Consider the following 21,563-nt stretch of genomic DNA (forward strand, 5'->3'; position numbering starts at 1 on the left):
GCGGACCTCCAGGGGGCCTCGGCTTGGAGGATGGCCTCTTTGGTCCCCTGTCGTCCACGCCATCTGCCCCGGCAACTGTCTGAGCCCTGGAGCCCTGTTTCTTGGAGCGGTGGAACCAGGGTGGTTCACTGGCTTCTTACCTGGGTGACCACATGACAGCCCCGGAAGAGGCCCTGGATCCTGGTTCCCTGGCAGCACAGACACAGCGGGAGCTCAGCTGGGTAGAGGGAGGCAGCCGGGGGTCCCCAGCACCCTGGTGGCTTAGGGCAGGGCTCAGGGCTGATGCCGGGGCAGATCCAGGGAGTCCAGTGGTGGTGGGGGAGGGGTGGGCAGGGTGTCTGGGTGCAATAACAGGAACCAGAAGGCAGGCTGCATGTGGGGGGGGGGACTCAATTCTCCATCCCCCTTCTCTGGCAGTAAGGCCAGTCTTGCTGGTTTGGCCATGGTGGCAGGGACCAGGCTGCGATAAAGGGTAGGGGGTGTTGGGCCACAAACGCCCACAAGGGCCCTTCCCCTCCAATCAGCTCCAGAAAGCTCCTGCGCGGGGCGGGGGCGTGGCATCCCGCTCCTGCGGAGCCTGGGGAGCCGGGACAGGCATGGCTTCCGGGAGACCCCGCAGAAGTGCGCGAGGACCATCAGCGGCCTCCGTGGGCACGTCCAGCAGGCCCTTCGCTGACCGGGGGGAAGCCAGGATCCCGTGCCCCGGGTCGTGGTGAGAGGAACAGGAGCAGCAGAGGGAGCCTGCACCGGAGAAGTGGGCGGGTTGGTGGGCAAGAGTGAGGAAGGGGCCGGGCAGTCCGAGGGACTGTGCCCCCCCAACCGCGGAGCACGGAGCCTTCGGCTGCCTGGGTAGGCCCCACCAGGGCAGGGCAGGGCAGGGCAGGACATGGAGCTGGGTGTGTGACCCTCTAAGGCTTTACCGGCTCTCGCATCCAGGTGCGCGAGTGGAGGCCGGCCGCATCCGCAGGTGTGGGTGCTGCGTAGGGGCGAGCGCCATGGGGAGGCCCTGGGGCTCAGGTGAGGACCGCGTGCCACCACCCTCTGCCCCGCGTCCCCACCAGGGAAACCCAAACCCAGCCGGGACAGAGGCTGCTCCTGGGGGAGGGGACCTGGCTCTGGGCGTCCAGCTTGGTGGGGGGGGCTGTTTGGGGCTTTTCCGGGAGGCTGGAGATCAAACCATGTGGACCTCCGGAGACCTAAGATCTGTGGATTTTCCCGGCTCGAAGCACTCAGGAGGTGTTGGTCCACCAGGGCTCATCTCAGGGTCCTGGGAGCCCTTCAAGGCCGTCTCCTGCCTCCATGCACTGAGCTTCCCAGGCAACTTGAGAATTCTTGGCTCTACCCCTTAAAAAGAAGTACTGTTCTCTCAGTCATATTTCTCTTGTGAAATATGATTTAAGTATAAAAGGTTCACACATCATGGGCAGAGTTTAAAGGGAATGTTTCACACCATGCTCTTGGTCGCCCCATCAAAACACCGTTAGCCCCACGGTCCTGCCTTGTTCACTTAGCCACCCTATTTTCCTACCACGTTTATGGCTACGGATCTCTGTGCAAAGTTGTCCCAGTTCTCTTGACTGCTTAGATCCTCTCAGCACGGAGGTGTTATAAATAACACTGGGATGGATGTTGGTTCGCGAGGATAATTTCCTTACCATCAACTGCTGATGGGGGAATCTGCAGCCAGTGAGTCCCTTTATTTTCAAGGCTTTTGGAGAATGTTGCCACATTTTTCCCCCAAGGAATTTTTAAAAATATTTATTTGTTTGAAAGGCAGAGTTAGAGAGGCAGAGGCAGAGAGAGACGGGAGTCTTCTATCCACTGGTTTACTCTCCAAATGGCTACAATGGCCAGAGCTGGGCCACTCAGGAGCCAGGAGCTTCCTCTGGGTCTCCCACACAGGTGCAGGGGCCCAAGGACTTGGGCCATCTTCTACTGCTTTCCCAGGCCATAGCAGAGAGCTGGATCAGAAGTGGAGCAGGCTGACTTGAACTGGCGCCCATATGGGATGCCAGCACTGCAGGCAGAGGCCGCTCCCCCAAGGAGTTTTGCCAATCTACACACTCATCAGCAACTTGATTTATTAATTGGGACCCTGAGCCAGCCCTAGGAATAATGGTGGCTCACTTGTGAGTCTCAGTTTCGGTACATCCTTGCCAGTGTTTAGTTCTTAGACTAAACAAATCTAAAATTTATTTCAGTTTGCATCTCTCTGAAATTCGGAAGGCAGAACATCCCATGTGTGTGTATTTACTAATTAAGCAACTTCTAATTGTGTGTGAGAGTTGTCCACTCACCTCTGTGGACAACAGTGTGGATGCTTACCTACTTGGATGCATTTGTTGTGTAATACACATAGCTACTCTTTATCACTTTTGTGTCAGGGGTTTGTAGAGCTGAGTGAGACCTGGACCCCATAGAGTGAGTTCAATGGTGGTCTCAAGAAGAAACCCTAGAACCCACATAGGAGACTCCATTTAAAAAAAGTCTTTGTAGGTGTCATTCAGTTAGGGGTCTTGAGATAAACAGAACTCCTGGATTCTCTAGGTGGGACCTAAACCGAGGGCAGCGTTCTTTAAGAGAGGGGCAGAGGGAGGTTTGGGGCAGGAGGAGAAAGCCGTGGGAAGATGGAGGTGGGTGCCGGAGTATTGCTGCCACCAGCCAAGGAATGCCAGGGGTCACCAGGGGCTGGGGGAGCGAGGCTGCCTTTCTCTCCGGAGTCTTTGGAGGGAGGGTGGCCCTGGGGACACCTTGGTTTCAGATTTCTGGCCCTGGGGACTGCGAGAGAGCAGCTTTGTTGGTTGCAGCGACCATGTTGGCAGTGGTTTGCTGCAGAGCAGCCGTGGGGAATCTCATAGACGGGCAGAGAGAAGCAGGCCAGGGCCATCTTCAAGCCCAGGGGCGGGGGCTCAGGAGGGGGAGATCTCCCCCAGGCTCCCCTTGGCACGTGGCTTGACCTTCTGTAGGGAACCCAACGTTGTAGGAGATGGAGCGCAAGGACGCGGCTCTCGCTGTGGCTCTGCCACCTGCTGCCCCTGTGCTCCTGGGCCGGTCATCTTTCCCTGGCGGGCATCATGGCACGCTGAGTAGCATGGCGTTGCTGTCGCTGGGTGGAGTCTCCTGTTAGGCCCTGGAGACTGGCTTTGCACCCCTGATCTTAACAAGTGGTGGCTCTTTGTGAGGTGGGGAGCAGGTAGTGGCTCCTAGCTCGAAAGTTGTGCCTTATTTTCCTCCCTATTCAATAAATACTGCTTTTGATACCCTGACTGTTACCCATACCCTTTGACCAGCTGGCGGGATTAGAGACGAATAGCCCAATAATATGAAGTGTGCAGATCCTGGACCCTCATACAGGGCAGGAAAAAGAGAGGGACTTCAAAGCACTGTCCATGAATATCTGGGTATGGTCACTGCCGTGGTTTGAATACAACAAACTCCTGTAGGAATCTAAACCCCAGAGTCGTAAGTCAGTGGTGACAGGAAGGTGGGAACTTAACTTGTGGTGTTGAGGAAGGGGTCTGTGAGAAGTGTTATTAGAATAGATTAGGCAATTAGGGCTGAGACCCTGTGAGGGTCCTGTTGACTGTATAAGGCGGGGTGGGGGGGGAGGAGAGACCACACATGTGGTGCTACATACATGCTGCTGCCTTGATGTGTTGCAGCCATGGGACCTGTGCCCTGCTGTTTGGACCTTGTACCCCCAGAAGCATGAATCAGAATAAACCTCTTTTCTTTATGAAGAAGCTTGCCCTGGGTATTTCATTACAGTAACAACACCTGATGCAGTCTCCTTTAAGCTTTATGCAAAACAGCCAGGGCTGCAGGCTCCACTTTGGTAGACACTAGCCAGGAGGCTATGCGGTGCCTGCAGAGGAACTGAATTCCTACTGTTAATTGAATTAATTTAAAATACCGCAGTGCTTAATTCAGTTATTGAAAAATTTTAAAGTATGTTTGGAACACCGAATTGCTGTGTGAAGTGTGTGAGATGACACCACGGGGGTTGTGGGATCCAAATGCAGATCAAGTATTTTCAGTGGAAATTTATTATCTAAACTGAGACGTGCTGTGAGAAATATATGCCAGATTTTGAAGACGGTACAAATGAAAGCCTGTAAAATAGCTCCAACAGTTTTATATTGCTTATGTGTTAAAATGATAATATTTTGGATATGTTGAGTCACACAGGGACATAGTCAGTTGAATTCCACTTGCATCTGCCACTTACTAGCTCTGCGGTTTGGATAATTCTCCCCATCTCTCTGGGCCTCTGGTCCCCTGGTCCCCTTTATCTAAAGCACTGAGCAAGAAAGACCTCCTGTGCTCATCCAAGGCCATGAGCAGGTGACCATGAGGCCACTTGGTGGGAGAGAGGTCTCTGGCCAGGCAGGGAGGCCGGGCCTTGGGAAGGGGCTGAGCCCACCCTGCAGAAGCTCCCCAGGGCTGGGAACCAAGTTGTGCTTGACACCTGCTGCCCAAGCTGCAGCCCTTGCCCTTGCCCTTGCGTTCTGGCGAATGCAGGAGTAACATCGCTTGTCCTCCCGGAGCCCTTCCTTCCTCTCCGCTGAGTGCTTCTGGGTCTGGCCCAGCCTCTCCCCTGTCCCTGGACTCCGCGCTCTGCCTTCGGCTGGGCTGGGTGAGAAGAGAGAAAAGGGGAGGGGCTGCCCTGCTCTTCTCTGGGGTTTTCAGGTCTTCCTCAGGCCACTGCAGGGCTGGGACCATGGCTGTGGAGGACAGGAGTGTCCAGGAGGTACAACTGGCTGGGGCTCAGAGAGGAGCCTGGGTAGCTTATGCATGGGGTAGTGTGAGACCAGGCCTGTGTGTCGTGGCCCAGGCTCCAGGGCAAGGCAGAGGAAGTAGAAGCCATGCTGGTCTTCCTTGACTATGCAATTCCATGCATCTGCAGCTTCTTCCAGCCACACTCTATAATGTTCGTGTTGGAGCACCTGTTATGGGGCAGGTACCTGTGGAGGCCAGTTAACAAGGTGAGGACTCTGTGGCCCACTTTCACAATCGGCTCAGCCTGTAAATGCCTATGCAGGTGGAGGAGGCCTTGCTGTCCCTCCTCGGACCTGGGACCTCAACTTGGAGTCAGTCCTCCAGAAAAACCTGAGTCCACACTGAGGAGGTTGACTGTCGTCTTCCCTTGCTATTTTCTATGTGGCCACTGGGTGTCACCCGTGCTCCATGAGTGGGCCTCCCTCCCCACAGGCCAAGGCTCCTTGAGGACCTACTGTGTGCTGGCCTGGCGGGTGTGTTTCCTTGTCCTCTGCCTTTGTGCTGATGGCTGTGGGCCAGGCTGGGGACGGTGTTGCTGCTCCTAGAAAGCCCAAGGTGGCTGTGACGTCAGGGTTTCACAGGGACTATTCCATAGGGTGTTTCTGTGTGGTGCTCTCAACTATGTGGTCTCTGGTCAGGGAGCTGACCCCCTGGAGAAGGTTCTGGGGCTCTTGGTGTTGGGCTAGTACTTCTGTATATCGCGGAACCCCAGCTCCCCACTGCGGGGGTGGGCATGGGAGTCAGGTTTCACGTCAGGTCTGGGCAGGAGGGGCGAGGCCTTTGGGAGAGCCGGGTGCCCACACCTGTCAGCCTCAGGCCTGGCCTCCCCACATGCTGGAAGACAGGCAAAAAGGGAGCCCGGTCCTCATCCCCGTGCTGCCTCTGGCACAGGTGTGTCCATCCAGGCTCAGCAGGGGAGTGACTTTTGCAAGCTTCTCGGCCACGTTGGGGCTGAGCCCCTGTCTGCCGCAGCTCCGTCCCAGAGCAGGGGCCTGAGTGAGTGTCCTCCAAAAGCCGTGAGGAGGAAGAGAGAGACACAGATCTTCCATTAGCTGCTGGCTAGGAGTGGGCCAGGCTGGAGCCAGGATCTTCTTCCAGGTCTCCATGTGGGTGCAGGGGCCCAAGCACTTGGGCCATCTTCTGCTGCTTTCCCAGGCACATTAGCAGGGAGCTGGATTGGGAGTAGAGCAGCTAGGGCTTGAACAAGTGCACATATGGGATTCTGACACTGCAGGCAGTGGCTTTACCCGCTAAGCCACAGCACCAGCCACACCTGAGGGACTGCTTTGGCCCATGGATGTCTCCCTGCCTCCCCAACCAGCTCGTCTTGCCTCTTCTCCAGTGAATCAGTTTCTTCTTGTCTCCCCCAGTCTTCCCAGGCTCAGACAGTGCACCCTGCCATGCTCCGTATCAGTCCCCAGCCAGATGCATTTTTTCAGGGAGTTCTTTGAGCAGACAGCAGATGAAGTGGACTCCCGCTAAAGGGCGAGTTGCTAACACCCAGGTCGTGTGAGTCCAGGGAAAGCCGCTCTTTGGCTCTCCCAGGGGAGTTTGTGCGCTTGAGAGGAGTGAGTTCCTTTAGAGCCCCCTTGTTGAACGAGGGCTGATTGCGGGATGAGAGTGTGTGTCTGCAGCGTGATCCATTTGCCTCCTTCACCCATTTTCCTTGGGACGGGGGCCCGAGTCCTGAAGCCTCATGTCTGTGCTGTAGACTTGGAGGCCCAGGTCCAGTTCTGGCTTCCACCCAGTTTTGGGGGCCCCCTGTGCTGACCCAGCCCTCGCCCCAGAAGTGGAGGCACAGGCCAGCTTCCCACTCAGTGTCTCCTCCTCCCATTCTCCCGTGGTTCCGCTGTGGCTTGTAAAAGCAGGATGGCTGGCTGGGGTCAGGCTGTTTGCAGCCTGCCTGACCAGACAGGTCACTCCCCGGGGATGGATGGAGCCAGCAGCCAGGCCCAGTTGGCCTCCTGGGAGCAGGGCTGGTTGGAAATGACCATTCCGGACAGTGTGGGCTGTAATGAGCCATGACCTGGGAGGGTGTTTGGCGGCGGCGGGGGTGGGGGGGGGCACTGAGGGGCTGTGGGAGGAGATGCAGATGGCAGGGCTGTCTTCTGAGCTTCTCTCTGGGAGCCCCTAAGGGACTGGAAGTTGGGATCCTGAGCTAAGAGCCGGGAAGGCAGGCAGAGTGCTGCTGGGTGGAGAAGGGGCTGGGTTGAGCCGGGTGGCACGTCTCTTCCAGGCTGGTCACCCCAGGATCAGTCCTGGGGTGCTTGACTCTGCCACATGGGGTGGCTCACACCGAGAGCAGTGGTCCCTTCCAGGGGTCCTTCTTGTGGTCTACTGGGGTGACACTGTGAATCCCTGAGACCCCTGTGCACGCTGTGTGGTGACCCAGAACTGATGACTGGGCTCTGCAGAAGAGATGGCTGTGTGCTGTAGAGATTGGAGCAAGGGAGGAAGAAGGTCGCTGCCTGATGAGCCATTTCAGGGAAGGCTTCCTGGAGGAGGTGGATTTTGAGCAGGACCATGAAGGCTGGACAAGCTTGTCCAGGGAGACAGTGCTGGCTGAGGGCGCCCTGTGGACAGAGGCCCATGGGGAGGAGGGCGTGCAGGGCAGGGGCAGCCCCTCCAGAGCCGTTCCAGCAGCAGGAGCTCTCACACCCAGCATCTGTGCATCCTTGGGGCTGGGCCCGCCTCTCACCCCACTCCCCAGCTCCAAGGCTCCCATGACATTCGACTTCTTGAGAGTTCTTCCCTCTGTGTCCTGGACCTGCCTTGTGCCTTTGCTGGGCTCCCAGGATCCTCTGCATCTTGACAGTTCTGCCCTGCATGGCGTGAGCTCTGCATGCTGGGGTCCCATGGCCTCATCCAGACCCAAATGCCACCATGTTGGTTGGGCTTTTCCCATTCCTCTCGGCCTTCCCCTCCAAACCAGAAGCCATTCCTCCTTCTATGCCCTCGGCAACTAGAACCCTCACAGCCTCCCTCGGTCCTCATTCTGCAGAGGCTGGCTGGGCCTCCAGCATGCTGGATGCTAGGGACTCGCCTCCCAGCCTGCAGAAGTCCTGGGGACAGGTGCAGGATGAGGTGCTGGCTTGGCCAACTGAGAATCGTGGCCTGTCCATGCCAGTGTCCCAGGGCAGGGCAGGGGTACCTGCTTCCCAGCTGGGGTGGGAGGGGTGCTTGTGTTTGTCACCCCGGCACCAGGTGGTGAACAAGGAGCCGACTTGGAGAACCTGGCTTCCTTGTGTGCAGTGGGAAGTGGGGGAGAGTCTGACCTGCTGGCCGGCCTCAGAGGCAGCGCCGTTGGAAACAAAACCCCGTTGCTGTTGCCCGGCAGCGCTGGGAATTGAAGCATGTACGGAAACACGATTCATAAATCCACGCACTTTATTTTCACTGTTCCCAGGCTCTGATTTCCAGAAACAAAATGTCAGTGTTATGGCTGAAGTTCTCTTAGTTTTAGGAAACACATCATAACCCAGGATTGTTTATGCATAGTTCATATATTATATGACAAGAATGGTTTTGAGAGTGAGGCAGGGTCACAGGCCTGGGGTTACGCTGAAACAAGATGAGCTGGCTGGGGGGATCCGTTCTTGCTGCTACTTAGGTTCCAAGTCCTGCCCTTACCCTCTGCCCCCGGGAAGTCCTGAGGGAGGGGTTTCTGCTGGCAGCTGTGGCTGTGAGTAACCTGCCACCAGGGCCTGCCAGGGCCTGCGGCTCACAGAGCCTGTGTGTGCATGCGTGTCTCTGTGTGCGGGAATGCAGGCGGGCATGCACATATATGGTCATGTGTGTCTGTGCATGTGTACGCCTGCAGGGCATCATGTGTGTGCATGTGTAGGCATGTGTGAGCACAAGCCTACCCATGTGATCAACGTGAGCAGGAGCACAGGCTGTGGTGGGAGAAACGGGCTCCCCTCCTGCCAGCCACTGATGACCAGCGTGACCTGCTCTGCGGCTGTGCACCCGCTGACCCCTTCCTCAAAGGTCCCCTGTGTGTGGTTGTGTGTCTGAGGAGCAGGGCTGATGGGGCTCTGGGTAGCTGGGGGCTTCTGGAAGAGCTCCCGGGGGATGTGGGGCTAGACAGGCTCTGAGTGTGGGGGTCCTCGGGCTCTGGGTCGCTGACGCCCTGGTGCCTGTCTTGGGCTCTTCTTCCCCAGAACGCTGGGATGCTGCCGTGTTGCGGAGCGTCCAGGGGAAGGTGAGTACTGCTCTCGTGTCTGCTCTTGGCACGAGATGACAGCTGCTTGCTGGCGAGCGGTGCCTCCGGGGCACAGTTTATGGCCTTGTTTATGAGCAGAGCAGCAGTTCAGGCCCATCTTTTAGCATGATGCGCCAGAATTAAAAATAAGCTTTTTGCTCCCTTCGTTTCCGCCAGTGCTCTGGTTTGCTTGATGCTCTTTGTAAAAGGAAGCAGTTGCGTCTAGAAACTGTTCTGGCCACCGTCCTCAGGAGCTGCTGGCTTGGGCAGCCTGTGGTGGGCACTGGGCTTCCCCCCTGGTGGCTCTGAGGGAGAACATACCTGGGCAGGTCTTGGGGGCAGCAGTGGCCACACCTGGCCAGGCGCTCTCCAGGTGTGGAGTCCTCTGGGATGTCCCTGTTCCCCACGATCCCCCTTTTAGGCCCCAAAGATTTCTGACAGTTAGAAATGGCCTGAGGTGCTGGAGACCCTGTGGGCGTCACCTGGAGGAGCCTTGGGACTTCCTTCCCCGGGGAGCTCTCTCTTGGGCTCTGAGAAGTGTGCTGCAAGGTTTCAGGGCCCAGGAGATGCTGCCCAGGCAGCCCCGGGACGCACCTCTCCAGAAACCTTATGATGGAGACCTTACTTAGGATGGCAGAAATCTCCCTTGGCCTTGGCAGAGGCACCTTGAATGAGACTGCTCCATACGGCTCAGGTCCTTCCAGAACCATTCTCACCTACCCTTTGGAGGTGGGTGCCTGGCAGGTGCAGATTGGTGGGACAGACAGGAAAAGGGTCAAGGTCTTTCTGAAGCTCTTACCTGCTGATTATACATCCGAAGGATGTGGAATGTGGAGCAGCAGCTTGGGGAGGGAGCCTTTGGAGACTCCAGGCTCCTGTTTTGCAGCCTTGCTGGACTCAACACTTTGAGAAGTGGCCACGACACAGGCCCACGTGGGAACTTCCCTTCCAAGGTGCGGTGGCCACTCAACCTGGTTCCTGCCTAGGCACTGCTTTGTCCTTTGGGAAGGGAGGGAGAAAAGGGGCCATCCTCACTGCAGACGCTGCCTTATTTGTCTCAGGGGGCGCTATAAGCGGCACCTGCCGGTCCCTGGGTTGGGAGTGGTGGTGGTGCTGCGAAGGGGCATGCTTCTCTCCCAGGGGTGACACAGAACTGTTAAGCGGCAAAGAAACTTGAGTGTTGTGTCTGAAGACGCCAATCCATGTTCGAGTTGTTTTCAATTTACTGGTAATTCAGGAGACCTGACTTCTCCCTGGGAAGTGTGGAATGTGCCTTTTTTTTTTTTTTTTTTGTAATTGCAATCAATTCTTGCCTGGGCAGCACCAGGTTGGGGCTGGGCGATCCATTTCCCCAACTGTCCTTTGAGCTTATTCCCCCAGACTCCGGCTGGAATCAGGGTAGCCTCGCCTCCCCCTGCCCGCTCCTTCTTGGTCTGCTTGGGAGCCTTCCTGGGGCCCCAAGGGAAGGAGGTGGCCGTGTGATGGGGGCAGGGGGGCTCAGTTTGATCACAGAGTTCTATTGCAACCTGTCTTCCTGGCGCTATTCTGGCAGCATTGGCTGTTGCTGGAGTGAGTTGGGAGAGACAGCAGGGTTGTGGGGGCACCTCTGTGTTTTATGAAAACTGACCCCAAGCCCCGCACGCCACAGTGTTCTCTTGAATCCCCCTCTTGTACTTGGAGTTGACCAGATGGTTATTAGGTCATCCTTGTGCTGGGGTTCTCGTTGACGGAACCTCTCCAGGGGCCGAGAGGTGAGCTGGGACAAGATCCCACTTTATTCTGACTTTGTCACCTGGGCGCCAGGCAAAGGGAGCCAATCCCAGGTCAGGGCTGGCAGATTTGCAGATGGAACAGTTTGGGGAGTAAAGTGAGCCTGCAGCCCCAATATTTTTTAACAGTTAATGCCAGGACAGGAGACAGAGAAGAAAAGAAATTTGTTTTCATTTTGCCTTAGAAGGTAATTTGAAAAAAAAAATTATCCTTTGAAATGTTGCCAGCAGTGAAGGAATGAAACCTGGTGCAGGTTCAGAAGTTGGAGCCTCGCTCTGGTTTCAAATAAGGCATTAACGGGCCTCTCCCATCATTCAGCACGAACACATATACCCACAGTTTCTCCGAAATTTGATTTTGTTCTCCATTTCAAGGGAAAAGAAATGTGTTGTGAACACTCTGGGCCGGTTTCCCTGGCCACAGCAAGTGAAACTGAGGCACAGGAACTGGAATTTCACAGCCAGCTTCCGAGGGGCCTCGTTGCCCCCAGCTGGCGGGGAGGGGAGAGCCACCAGGTGTGGGCCCCTGGGAGGGGCGTGGGGAGGAGCTGCATGTTATGGGATGTGGATAGAACTGATATTTAAGTCTCTCTTTGGAAATTTAAACTTAGATAGTTTACATCTCCACTTAATAGCATATTAAATCATTTTATAACCCTTAACAACTGTTTAATCTCTTCATTGTTGAAAAATGAGGTAATTGATCTAAACCATGTTAGGAAATGCCAGGAAAAGAAGTTGACTTCAATGTGCACCCTTCTTGTGGCTTCCAGGGCATCCCAGGGCCCACATGTGTGCTGGGTGTAGGGTGGCTGCCTTCCCCACGGTGGGGTCACACCGTGAGTGGGGCCTGGGGGCTGGAGCCCGGCCCTCCGGCTGAGCTGCTCTGCCGTCTCAGATTTTGGTTCCTAATTGGGCACTGTTGAAAACATGCTTTTCTGGCCGACACTGCGTTCTATGATTTCTCACTGTGTTCAGCAAGGCCGTTTGTGCCTCATCCCAATTCGATCGCTCATGGCTGGGCGAGAGGGAGGGACCGCGTGCAGAGAGCAGGAGTGAGCGAGAGCGCTGGGGCTGTGCTAGTCCAAGAGTAAGTCTGCCTTCTCCTTGGGAATGACACCAAAGAATACCTTCTGAGTGAAGTATGCTTCCCTTCCGAGATTACAGCATCGGTTGATCAAAGTCCCCTGGAAATAGCTTTTGGCAAGTCTGGGGCCCTCTGTAACTCTTCTTCCACTCGGGCAGGGCGGCCCGGGGCCGAGGACCCAGGGTGGGGACACGTCGGTGTCCTGGGCGTCTCGTGACGGCTCTGCAAACCCGGTGGCCTCGCGCGGGCTTGGGGCATTGGACGTGGTTTTGCTTCTCTGGAAAATTGATTGTGGCGCACGGGCTGGCGTTCTCTGTCCAAGTAATGCAATACAGGCATCTTCGAAACTTAAACAAGGCTTTGGCAACCCTGGCGAAGCGTATTGTCGTCGGCTACGTGTCCTGACGTCCTCCGTGGAGTTCAGGAATGTTTGGACCTCGGCCCCCGAGCCCTTTCTGGTTTAAGTTTAATGAAAGTCCAGGCGATCCAAATGTGTACCTGGCAGGAGAGAAGAGGCCCTCCACGTTAATTATTGCTAAGCTAAACTGTCTCCTTCCAAGCCCTATACACAGCCCTACACATTTGTATACATTTTGTATGGTCTATTTCCATTATAAATTGCCCATAAATTAAATACAGATTTTCTTGGGAACATCTTAAAAAAAGGAAAAGATCCGTGTGATACATGTTTCTGGGATTGGAGGTGACGTGCATTACAAAGGGGGATGGCGGGCCTGGTGCACCGACTCCCCAACATGGAGGTCAGGCGTCTGGGTTAGGCAACCTGAGTTGTGTGTGAACGGATGTGCAGCGTGCCTTTCCTCCCTCTTTTCTTGTCGGGAGCTGCGTGTCATGATTGAGGGAAGGATGGGGACTGATGGATTGACCGAGACAAGCTGGAGCGGGTCCAGGGGAGGATGGGGAGCACGGCGAGGGATGAGAGCATTCGCTCCTCTTCTGCAAAGAGCATCCCTGGGTGGCCGCAGGGGGCAGCCTTGTGCCTGCATCCTCTGCTAATTACACAGCACTGCGGTGCGTTAAGGATGAAATGAGAGCGGAGTCGAGGTTTGTCTCTGAACTCGCTCCTCATTCTCCCGCATCCCCGGCGTTCTCCCGAGAGGAGAACCCAGGGTGCTGTGTCACCCGCCCCCACCCCCAGAGTTATACCTAATGTGGAGCCCGTTCTATTTGTGTGTCAGCCTTGCCCCTACTCCTTCCTCTCTGGGCTTCCTTCCTTCCGCAGGGATCTGTGTGGCTCGCTTCCTCCCTCCTTTCTTTAGGCTCCAATCAAGCACATGTTCCCCGAGTGCCCTATTTAAACAGGTATTCCAAGTACTCCCTCCCTCCCCTCCATCCCATCTCTTCTCTGCTTTACTTTCCAACTTCTCTCTACTTGAGGTGCTGTGTATTTTACTCATTATTACAAACAACAATAAATATAGGGTCCACGAAGCAGGGGTTTTGTCTCTTTCATGTTCCACTCTGCTGGGTGCCCGACACCCAGGAGGTGCTCAGTGCAATGCGCTCTGTGACTGTGGAGGAAAGCTAGTGGACATGCATTTGCAAGGGACGGAGGAATCGAGGTCATAAAAAATAATTTTAAGAGACTGGACTTAACCCAATGGAAAAAGGGGCAGATTGTAGTCTCGCCTGAAACATAATTTTCGCTCCCCTAGGGCGTGAATGTCCAGGGAGGAAATAGTCCAGGAAAGTGGGGCAGGCTCCTGCCCAAGGGCAGAGGAAAGTCTAGGATCCCAGATATCTGTGAGTCTGTTTAAGGCCATCAAATGTTCTATTCTGGGCTCTGTTGGAATTCTATGTCCTACAATTTTGGGGTGCTTTTGTGGTTCACATGATTGCAGGGCTTCTCCCAGATCACTGAGCTCTGGCTGGGGAACCCAGTGATGCAGGTTTCTTCCACAGAACATGAGCCTGTAGGACACCATCGTTCTGCTCTGGCTGGGGCAGCCTCTGCACCTGCAGCAGGTGGCTGGGCCCTGCTGGTCCCAGGCTGCCTGTCTCATGGACTCCTGGGTGTTGCCCAAGGCCCTGTGGTGCCAACGTTGTGTCTTGTGCACAGACAGGGTATTCCTTTATTTTCTCTCACTTGTTGTTTGCAGTGCTTTCCCCTTGAGTCTGCACTGGTTGTAGGGGCAGGCCCTGGGCACTGCCCAAGCATCAGATGGGACATTTCCCTCCTCTCCCTCTGAGAGTGAGCTTTGAGGTTGGGTGCTGTGTTCCCTGGGTGGCAGCAGTGATGGTTTAAGTGACTGGCTTCCTGCCACCCATATGGGACACTTGGACTGATTTCCTGACTCCCAGCTTGGCTCCATTGTGGGCATTTGGGGAGTGAACCAGTAGATGGGATCTCTCTCTCAAATAAAGGCAACACAGAAAGACTTTCTGCAGATGTGAGTTTGGTGTGTTGGCTGGGACCAGGCTGGGTTTTTAAGAGTAAGACCCTAAGGGATAAATGATCGAATTTCTAGTTACACCCCCTGGGGCAGCACAGGGACCTTGGCAAGAGCTACATCTTGGGGCAAGACGAAGCCAGCCCCATGTAGAGCTGGGGCTGCCAAGCCAGGAGCAAAGCTGTTGATGGGGGACAAGGTGCTGGACACCAGACTCCACAGGTACACAGGAGGGGCCGGAAGCCACCACCTTTCCCACCTTGCTTTAGGGGGGCAGTACATTGGGGCTTGCATGGAGCTCAGAAAGAGACTGGGGACCCAAGGATACAGATGTGGCAAATGCCTTCTGGAGGGACAGTCACCTGGCATGGTCAGTGGTCTGTGCTCCAAATGGCCACAATGGCCGTGGCTGGTCCAGGCAGAAGCAGGGAGCCTGGAGCTCCATGTAGTTCTCTCACATGGGTGGCAGAGGACCAAGCACTTGGACCAGGCATATTAGCAGGCAGCTGGATAGGAAGCGGAGCAGCAGTGACTCAAACCAATGCCCCAAAATGGGATGCTTGTGTCACAGGTGGCAGCTTAGCTCATTGTGCCACAGTGAAGGCCTCACATTGCCTTTTTTTTTTAAGATTTATGTGTTTATTTGAAAGGAAGAGTTATATAAATAGATAAATAGAAAGATCTTTGATTTGCTGGTTTACTCTTCAGATGGCCCCAATGGCCAGGGCTGGGCCAGGTCAGAGCCAAGAGTTTCATCCAGGTCTCGCACATGGGAAGCAGGGGCCCAAACACTTGGGCCGTCTTCTGCTGCTTTCCCCAGGCTGTTAGCAGGCAGCTGGATTGTAAATGGAACAACTGGGAAACGAATTGGTGTCTATATAGGATGCTGGCACCACAGGCTGTGGCTTTACCTGTTATGCCACAACTCTGGCTCTGCTGTTGGAATTTTTTTTTTAAGATTTATTTGAAAGATAGAGTTACAGAGAGAAAGAGAGGGAGACACACACATACAGAAAAAGAGAGAGAGGGAGAGGGAGAGGGAGGGGGAGAGAGTGATATTCCACTGGTTTATTCCTCAAATCATCACAATGGTCAGAACGAGGCCAGAAGCCAGGAACTTCTGGGTCTTCCACATAGGAGCAGGGGTTCAAGGAGTTGGCCATCTTCTGCTGCTTCTCCAGGCCTTTAGCAGGCAGCAGGATCAGAAGTGTAGGATCTGGAACTTGAACTCGTTCCCATATGGGATGCTGGCATTGCAGGCAGTGGCTTTACCCACTACGCCACAATGCCAGCCCCTGAATTTTAAAACTATGTAGGCATCACTTTGATCATAATGATAAAACAGGTTCAGAAAAACTTCATTACATGAATGTGTCCATCTTTGTCTTATGAGCTGGGGTGGTGATCTGTGACAGATGACTTTGGGGGCGTGGTGCATCTGCCCAGCCTTCTTTCTGAAGTGGTGACCCCCAGGCCTGTGCAGAAAGCCTGTGTGTGAGGAAGCAGCTCTCTGTGTTGGAGCCTGGAAGGGCAGGTGCCAGGGGACTGAGCTGTTCCAGCCTGGGGTCTGTGGGGTGGCTGGTGGTGGATGAAGTCTTCCCCACTTGGGTTTTATAAATTGTTCTGTGGGGTCCATTAGAGCTGGGTGGGAACTAAGAGTGATTTTTATGGGCCATTTACACACGGCCTTTGTGCAAGGTCTCACATGTTGCCAGCTGGACAGCGGGCTGTTGGCTCCATCTATGCAAAACCCTGGCCTGGAGCAGCCCCACCATGAGATGGCACCATGGTTGTGTGATGCTCCCTGGGACTTGTGGCTGGGCAGATGGGACCCAGGCCTGGGATCTCACGCGGAGGTTGGCTCCAGAAACACCGGGAAAAGGTAAAGTCACGTACTTGTCTCTCCATCAGTCCCCAAGAGCACTTGAAATTGCTTGCCTCGGGGCTGGCATGAGTTGTCCTCTCAGGGAGAACCATGACCTTGGAGCCAGAGGTGCTTCTGTCATCCAATAAACCGGCTTTGGATCTTACCATGGAAGAAACAGGCTCCTCCTCTGTGTGTGGGGGGAGGGGTCACCTAGGAGGTCTGGGAGGCTGAGAACCAACTCCTTTCCCTTAGCTCATGTTGCCTCTTTGGATCAAGGAGAGGAGGAGCCAGGGCTGGAGAGACTGGCAGCGCAGCTTCCTGAAGGCCCTGCTGGGTAGGGTGCCTGGGCCAGTGGTTGCCTTCCCACCTGTGACTTACCTCTGCAGTCACCTCTGGCGTGGATGAGACGCCCTGGTGCCCTCTCCAAGGCTGCGTGGCAGGGGCAGGGTGCTGGACAGCTCAGCCCTGTGGTCTCATTCCTCAGCACTGGGTGTGTGCTTTGTGCACTTCCTGCTGCGAACCCTGGGTAATTTATCAACAACACAAATGTATTTGGTTCTCGGTTTGTCTTAGTGTTTCTTTCATCGCTGTAATGAAATACCTGAGGCAGTCTTTGTGAAGAAGGAAACATGTTCTCCAACTCCCAGTTCTGGAGAGTCAAGGGCATGACGTGAATCAGCACTGGTGGGCTCTGGCGAGGCCCTAGTGGCGGATGGGGTCACAGCAGGGCACGTGTGCATGGAGGAAGTGGTCACAGCTTGAAGCAGGGAGCTGGGTGGGGCTGGCAGCCTCTCGGGAGAACTAACTCAGGACCAGAGGCTACCTGATTCCTTCCTGGGGGCAGGGCCTCCTACGGCCCAAGAACCTCCCACTGGGTCTGCCTCTTACAGGTTTCCCCAGTGTGCACATCACCACACTGAGGACCAAGCCTACACCACATGGCCCATGAGGGACAGACCACGTCTAATCCACAGTATTGTTCTGGATACTGGGAGGTGCAGTGTTAAGAGGCTGCATCTGCTGGGGTCTCCTGGCTGTCATTGCGTGACGGAAGGTGTCACGTGGAGAGGGAAGGGGTTCAGATTCATCCTTTTTCAGGAGCCTACCCCAGAGATAGCCAACCATTCTACACTCTTCACGACCTAATTACCTTGCAAAGCTCTCACCTCTGTCGTGCTGGAGACTGAGTTTCCAATATACTGGGGACAAACGGACACTCTACTAGTGTGTGAGAATGGCACATCCCTCACACGTTCTGTGGTGGGGGCCGCAGGTGGGAGGTGGGATGCTGGTCTGAGGCTCACACCTGGACCTTCTGGGCCACCAAAGGACTGAGTTCACACTCTTGGCATCACTGGTGTCCCATCCAATACGGGATGAGGGTGGTGGTGCCTGGCCTGGGCTGCCTGTGTGTGCTGGCTGTATGGCTTTGGGAAGTCTCTCCTTGAGCTATGGCCTTCTCTCTGGGGGAACAGGTTGCGACTTGGTTTCCGCTGCACAGAGACACTGATGCTTGGCTCCTGCCTGTGCCTCTGTCTTGTTGATTTCTGACTTACCTGGTGTCAGTTTTGGAAGCAGCTCATGCTACTGCCATCTTGAAATCCCGAATAAGTTGTGGCAAGAAGACCCATGATTTCTTTTTGCACTGAGCCCCTTCAGTTACATAGCTGGTGCTGTCCCTGCACCCAGCCAGACTGGCCGACCCCCATGTAGTCCAGATGGATGCGGGAGCCAGGGAGGGCAGAGGTCTCTCAGGGTGGCGGGGAGTGGTCAGTTGCTGGCTGGGATGGGGCTGGGTTGCATTGACTGCCCGAGCTGGTGAGCTTAGCAGAGCTCCTTTCGGCAGCCTTTGGGCCTTGCTTTATGTGGAGTTTCTTCCTGTGTTCTCTATTCAAGCTCTCTACATTCTGCTAATTTCTGTTCTGGGGACAGGTTTTATGGTGTTGTCAACCTAAATAACCAATGGAGAGAGATTCTCCAAAGATAATGGATTTATTTGGGAATGGATGCGATGGGAATATCCATTCTGGAGTACACAACGTGCGAGGAGGCCGAGGCGAGGGGGAATTTTTAAAGCCAAAATGAGGGGGATTACATGAGCTGTCTGAGACAATTGTGCTTGCTTACCTGGTGCACTCACAATGGTGACATCAGTGCAAGGTTGGGCAGATGTCCTTGCAGAAGTATTCTCTGTGCAGTGTTGTGGTGGTTTTTGTGCAAGGCTGTGGTTCTGGAAGTCTTTTGTGATGCTTTTTGTTACCTGGCATTTGTGTGGTCCCTTCTTCTATAAACTCCTTGCTTGCTACATGCATATATGTGCATACACATGTGTGCACGTGTATTTGTATGAATATGTACACCCATGCATGTATATGTGCACATGCATGTATGCACATGTATATGAATATATATGCACATGCATGTATATGTGTGTATACATATAGTATATATAGATAGAAAGACAACTGCTGGTATGGAACGGAGTTGCAGCATAAAATGTGGTGCTTAGTATCTGTGGTGTGTACGATTAGCAAAATTTACATTTGAAAAACTTGAAAAATAAGTAACCAGTGTGAATTTGCTCCATGACACTTGAGAGCAAGACATGTCACATTTTTTCCAAATTGAATTGACACAAATGACTCCGTTTTGGTTCCAACAGCTTTTACAGGGTTGGCGAGGGTAGCAGTCAGGATAGGCTGGGGTAAGTAGCAGATTAACTCAGAAACCACAGTGGTTTAATGCAATACTTTCTCTTGCTCATGATCGCCGTTCATCACAGGGCGAAGGGACTGTGCTGCATGCATTCAGTCCAGGGCCTCACTGGTGAAGCTCTGTCACCTTGAAGCTGTATCCTGTGTGGCTCATGGTCTTCCTCGATGGCTACGAGAGGAGAAAGAAGCCAGGAGGGTCTGCCACTGAATGCCACAGCCAGGGAATGGCACAATCACTTTTGCTGAGAGCTCATTGGCCAGAGTTGGCTGCCCGGCCCCACCTAACTGCAAGGGAGCGGAAGCGTGTGGTGGTCTTCCCTTGGGAACAGGTGTGGGTGAGCCCTGGGTGTATCCACTGCAGTGACCCTAGACATGGGGGAAGGTGAAACATGGCAGGAAGGAATGATGCGTGCACGTATCCCTTCCCCAGGGAGCACCTGTTTCACTTTTACTGGGCGGTGTTTCAGGGTTTGTTGAAGGCTTACGGAACAGAGACCCCAGCCAGGCCCCTGCTTTCCTTTGTGGCAGGTAGACCACTCATCCCTGTCAGCGGGTCCGGGCTCTCCATGAGCCAGGCCCTCCCTGGTGTGCAGGGCACTTGCTGGGTTGAACCTAAAAGGTGGATGCCCGGTGTGTGTGTGTGTGTGTGTGTGTGTGTGTGTCGATGGCTGGGAAACTTTCTGTTTGACAAACTTATGAGCAAGTGTAACCAGAATGCATTTGACTTACACCACACCAGGGTGAGAAAAGTCACGTGTATTTTTCTAAATTAAGTCTGCGTCAGTCCCCAGTCACCTGGCTGCTAGGGTGTCCCCTGGTCCCTGTCCCCCTCCTGCTCTTCTCTTTTCCTTCAGCTTTGCAGGGGTGAGCAAGAACAGGCTGTAGAAAAGCAGGCTTGTGCCAGTCCTCCTTGCCCAGGAGTGGACGAGCCCTTTGGGAATGGAAAGCTCCTCTGACTACCCTCAGACTGCAGACCCCACTGTGGCTCACGAGACTGGGACTCTCGGGGCCCATAGGGCAAGTCCGTCGACCCCACAGTGACGGCGGATCCTCTCCTGCTTGCTGAAGCCTCCCCTGCCCAGAGCCCTTGCCTGAGGCTCCCTGGGGTGAGGGCCGTCCAGGCTATCCCGGCCACTTGCCTGGGGTGCTTGCTGCCCGCCTGCCTGCCTTTCTTCTGGCACTCAGGCATTCGCCAGCAGCCCCAGTGCAGCCAGAGGATCTGCGAGTTACCTCACTTTGTTCACATTTATGTGGCCAAAGCCCATTGCAGACAAAACACCAATAAAAGCCCAGGCCCTGGGAAACACAGGGCTGCAGAGAGAGAGGAAGTGGGGCTGTTCTCATGGCCTAAAACATGTCTTTTTTTTTTCTTTTTGGCAAAAGAGAAAACGAAGTAAGTTTAAAAACAATGTACAGTCCACGTTGGATGGCTGTAGACTACGCACGGCCTTCCGCGCTTCCAGCAAATTATTCACGATCCGAGCGCTAGCTAGACGCTGACACCATGTCTCCTCCTCACACTGACTCAGCCCCCACCTGGGGCCCAGCCTGGGGCCTTCTGGCTGGCAGCCCTTGAAGGATTCCATACCTGAGCCAGGTAGCTCCTCGTGGGATAAACAGACAGGCTCTGCAGAGGGCGGCACAGGCAGGACCTGGTCTCTGGGCTTTGATGCTGTGGGGTCACTCGTCCACCCTGGGACGCTCCAGCACAGGCACCTGTCCAGGTCTCAGAGCTCTGGCCAAGCTGGGATTGTGCGTGGTTTCCGTCTCTGGGAAAAGCCGCTCTAGTTGCTTCTGCAGTTCCCAGGTAGGGAGGGACTGCCGTTCATGTCTACCCACCTCGCGTTTTCAGTTCTCCTGAGGAGCACATTTATTCCAGTCCTAAACAGCTCTGGCAGGACAGTCATGGGACTGACACCAACCCATGCTGCGGTCTTGGCCAATTCTCTTCTCTCCGTTGGTCCTGATTTAAAAAGCAAGGGCTCCCAAGTGATCCATGGGAGCCCTGTGTCTGCAAAAGGCCTGCCTATGGGGTGATGACCTCAGAGTGGCCCTTCTGTAGGGTGGACAAGGAGAATGCTGCTGGTGCCCCTTACGCACCTTTTATCCACCCAACTCCCCTTAACAGGCCCTGTGCACCCCACAGGGCTCCATCAAACGTACTTGGAACACTGCCGCAGCGGACCACCTGACAAGAGCTGAAATTCTGATCGTGCCCCTTCCTACCTCAACACAGCAAAATAAAACCAAAATGGTTACAGAGCTTGTCCCAGACCCAAGATAGAGGGCAAGAGACGAGCAGTGTCCTCATGAGAGCGACCTCTTCCTCCCGTGTCGCTTGAGGCACTAAATCATTGAACAACTGGTCACCTGTATTCCCTGGGCCTTCCCTTCTCAGCCACGTAGGTTTGCCCAGGGTCTTCAGGGCTTTCTCCTAGGGTCATGCCTCCAATGACCTGGGGCAGCTGTGGTGTGGTCTTTGATCTGTCATGATGGACACTTTGGGATGTGTCACCCAGGTTTCAACCTCATCTCCAGAGTTCTCTCCAGCTAAGGTGGAGGGGCAGAGACTCAGTGGCCAGCGATCAGGAGGGCCTTGCTATACTTGTCACCTCTGAGACTGGGCACGGGCTGTGCTGGCTGAGTTCATTCTAGATGATTAGTGAGTATTTGTGGAGTCAATGAAGTCATGGTAGCAGGAAACAGGTAGATTTCAACTCCACAGAAGGCAC

At 54.6% G+C, this 21,563-nt stretch overlaps 1 long non-coding RNA gene across 4 annotated transcripts in view; it reads left to right on the plus strand.

The window, feature by feature from the left end:
* LOC149128183 (uncharacterized) overlaps positions 1-21,563 on the plus strand; it is a 28,038-nt gene that overhangs the window by 747 nt on the left and 5,728 nt on the right. Inside the window, exons 1-2 of one of the 4 annotated variants that reach the window (XR_016230543.1) lie at positions 334-712; positions 937-1,017. The exons of 1 other annotated variant lie outside the window; for it this stretch is intronic. This is a non-coding gene — a long non-coding RNA (uncharacterized LOC149128183). Of the gene's footprint in view, positions 1-333; positions 713-936; positions 1,018-21,563 lie in introns of those variants that run through there. 2 more of the 4 variants (XR_016230546.1, XR_016230544.1) reach the window with 2 other exon arrangements.

This window comes from Oryctolagus cuniculus, chromosome 2 (genome assembly GCF_051225735.1).
Source record: "Oryctolagus cuniculus isolate XC-2025 breed Fujian yellow rabbit chromosome 2, ASM5122573v1, whole genome shotgun sequence".
Lineage (NCBI taxonomy): Eukaryota > Metazoa > Chordata > Mammalia > Lagomorpha > Leporidae > Oryctolagus > Oryctolagus cuniculus.